Source organism: Phaseolus vulgaris, chromosome 7 (assembly GCF_051622355.1).
Source record: "Phaseolus vulgaris cultivar YP4 chromosome 7, ASM5162235v1, whole genome shotgun sequence".
NCBI lineage: Eukaryota > Viridiplantae > Streptophyta > Magnoliopsida > Fabales > Fabaceae > Phaseolus > Phaseolus vulgaris.
This window is the reverse complement of record NC_143504.1, coordinates 42,358,228-42,362,135: the sequence shown is the minus strand read 5'-3', so window position 1 is coordinate 42,362,135 and position 3,908 is coordinate 42,358,228.

The window sequence follows — 3,908 nt, the reverse complement described above, 5'->3', positions numbered from 1 at the left end:
AATACCACCTCAAAAAATAGTAAGCAAAAACATTCCATAGCCAGTGGTGAAACACAAAAGCAGACACAAATCAAAGCCCAACACATTTCTAGTTTAGTAACAAAAAACAAACCATCAACCTGAATGACTGCGATGGTGGTGGCGACTGACCGGAGAAGGTCACGCGGTGGCAACCATTGGATGCAGAACGTCGCGCGGTGGTGATGGTGGCGGTGACTGCGTTCGTGCTTTTTCTTTGAACCAGGACGATAGTGGTGGCGGTTGCTACGGTGATGGCAGTTGCTGCGGTGGTACCGATTACGCGATGGAGATGGTTGTTGCGGTGGTGGCCTCTAGTAGCTCGAAGGTGGCCTTGGTGGTGCTGTCGGGTTCTTTTGTGATTTAGGGTTCACTTGACCACAAGCTGAAATGCTGCTCTTCTATTTCATTTTTTCAAATACGTTACATACAAATAATCCGTATGTAACATTTTCTTTTTTATTTAATTTTTAATTATATTTTTATAATATTTATTTTCCTTATTTTTTTTGATATATGATACAAAATATATATAAAAATTAAGTCATATATTATCTTAATATCATATGTAAATAATTATTTTAATTTAATTATATATTCATATTTTTATAAAATAAATTTATTGTAATATCTTGTTTGTAATAACTTTTTAATGTAAGATGTATATATTTTAAGTATATTTCTGGTTTAGTCACCTTGTGAACTTTATTTTATTGAAACATAATAATAAAAGAGTACTTAAAATAAAATTAGATTCATAAATAAATAATATATTAATTATAATTATTAAATATATTGCAATGATTTTAATAAATTGATCAGATTGATTATGTAATATATGAAATGATATATTAAATTTAGTTATGGAGTGCTTGTTAATAAATTTCCATGTTACATTTTTCACAATTTTATTTAAAAAAATATATATTTCACAATATAAATTTATAAATTATTTTTTTAATATGTTACGATTTTTATAATTTTTAAATATGTTACATGCAATTTTTTTTTAAAAAATTAATCAGTTACATATGGAACCAATCTGTATGTAAGAATTTTTTTAAAAAATTAATAAATTACATACGGAACCAATCCGTATGTAATAATTTTAAAAAAAATAATTAACAAGTTACATACGGATTCCGTATGTAATAGTTTTTAAAAAAATTAATAAGTTATATACAGAACCAATTCGTATGTAATGATTTTAAAAAAAAATTAATAACTTACATACGGAAATATCCGTATGTAATAATTTTTTTTTAATTTTAAAATCAGTTACAGACGAATAAAATCCGTATGTTTTCCGCTTCTTGGCGCCAAAGTTACATACAGATTATATCCGTATGTAACGACCTTTTGCTTACATACGGAAAAATTCGTATGTAATGTTTATTTACATACGAAATTTAATCCATATGTAAATATCCGTATGTAATGTCCACTTCACATACGAATTTTTATTCATATGTAATAATTTGTATGTAATTTGAGTTTTTCTTGTAGTGTAAATTAATTTCATTTACGAATGAAACTATTTGTAATAGTCGCATTCTTAAAAAATTTTACCCTAATTTTGAAGCGCACCACTTATGCTTTCATACTTTCTTTCTTCTTGGCGCTTCACGTTTTCTCTTTGTTTCTGCTCTAGTGTTCCTCTCTTCTTCTGTGAGTTTCATTGTGTTCTCATACCATTGTAAGTTCATTTCGATCCGCTCTCTTTCTTCTTCACCAATGGTTTATAATTTTTGTTTTGTTTCACTTATTAGTTTGTTTTCTTGCATTGGCGAAGGGTTATTTGGCGCTTCATTTTCTCTTTTGTTTATACTCTCATGCTTCTTCTCGTTTTCTGCGAGCCGTCATTGTCTTCTTTGTACCATTGTAAGTTCATTTCGAGTTCTCTTTCTTCTTCACCATTGGTTTATATATATTTTTTCCGTTTCTCTTATCTATTTGTTTTCTTGTATTGGTAAAGGTCACCTCTGCTTCATTGCTTGCTATTTGGGTTTTTGCTAAGCTGTATTTGCTCCGCCGTTGCTGCCTTAGGGTTTAGGGTTTTAATTTTTTTTAAAAAATTAAATAAGAATGCATGCTGAATAGCCGCACTTGTAAATCTTCGATTTTAGAACGTGTGTTGATCAAGTGTGGCTATATAGTTGCCCTTATAAATGTAAAATAGCCGCACTCATTTTGCCTTTCTGCACCAATGATAACACATATAATGTATTATGTTATTCAATAGATAATATTATTATGCATATTCATATATATAATACTTAACTTCAAAACACTTTATTTATACAATAGAAGTTATTTTGTATCAATACCTTTTACTTACTTTCATGGGTGATAAACCATTTCATTTCTGTTAGACAATCAGTTACGTGACTCTTGCTATATAATTGGTGTACAGTAGAATTGACACATTGCTTTTGAATAATATCAAGAGCTGTCTTTTTTTCTTTCTCATTTATTTTCCTCATGTCTTCTGATACCTCCACAGAGCACTCCTTTATCGTTTACATGCTGGCTCCTACACCATCTTTGCATCATTTTACCACACCAATAGCACTTAAGCTTTTAGAAGACAATTTCTCGCTAGATAGATGGTCTTATGCTCTTCAAGTTTCTTGATGACTCACAAATCCCTCCTCGCCTTCTTTCCACCGTCGATGGGTCATCCACCAGTTGCAATCTAGATTATCTCTTTTACAAGCAACAAGACAACTTAATCATTGCTTGGATGTTAGCATTTATGACTACACCATCATTGACCAAGATGTTGGGTCTTTAATCGTCTTCCCATATATGGGATAGGAAAATGATAGTTTGACAACCCTTAGAGTTGTATAGAAACGTGAGTTGTCAATGTATGATTACCCTATGGGATACCCTTCACACATATTTTGCCTCTAACACTTGCGCTCAAATAAAGAAATACAAGTTGTGCCTAAAGACTGCCAAGAATGATCGTACAATTAGTGCCTACCTTTTAGAAATCAAGAAATTGGTTGATTTTCTTGCAACCATAGGTGCACCAATGACATTTGAAGATCATGTAAAAGCAATCCTTGATGGTCTCTCTGAAGATTTCAACCCTTTTGTTGCTTTCATATTGTCAAGGACAGAACCGTATACGATCAACGAGATTGAAGCTCTACTGTTAGCGCAAGAAGATCGACTTGACAAGCATCACCATGTTGATCCTCTCACTTTTACTCCTGCTACTACAGTTTCTTCTTGGAATCCTTCGCATGCAAGAACAAACAATCTTACAGTTACTCACGTTCATCTTATAGAGGATCTCACACCACTTCTTTTCGGCCTCAAAACATTGAACCTTGGCAATCTTGGACCTTCTCTCATCTCAATTGTCAAATATGCAAGAAACCTAGCCACTTAGTTGAGTTTTGTTGGCATCGGTAGGATCACCAATCTTCCAAAACTGTTAATGCTAACTTCTCTCAAATGACTTTGTGTGACAATGACTCCTGTAATACCTTTTTTTTTGGCGTTTCTTCCACCATTGATGACTATTTTACGGCAAGTGTACCACGTTAGAAGTAATAATTTGTCCTTAAAGACAGATATCAAATTCACAAGGAAAAGTTGAATTATCAAGTATAAGATTCCCTAAATAGAAAACAAAATAATAAGTTTGTTGGGAGTTTGTTATAATTGCAAGGATTGTAAAGAAAACAAGTAAAAGAGTTTGTTGGTTCAATTGGGAAAATTAGGATTGGGGTTTATCCTGCTTACTCTTTTGTATTTTGAAAAACATAGTACTATTCTATCCTTTGATTCATGTTGAGGCCCATATAAAATTAATTTATATCGATTCCTCGCATATACAATTATTAAGAGTCTCCTAAATATCGATTCCTCGCATA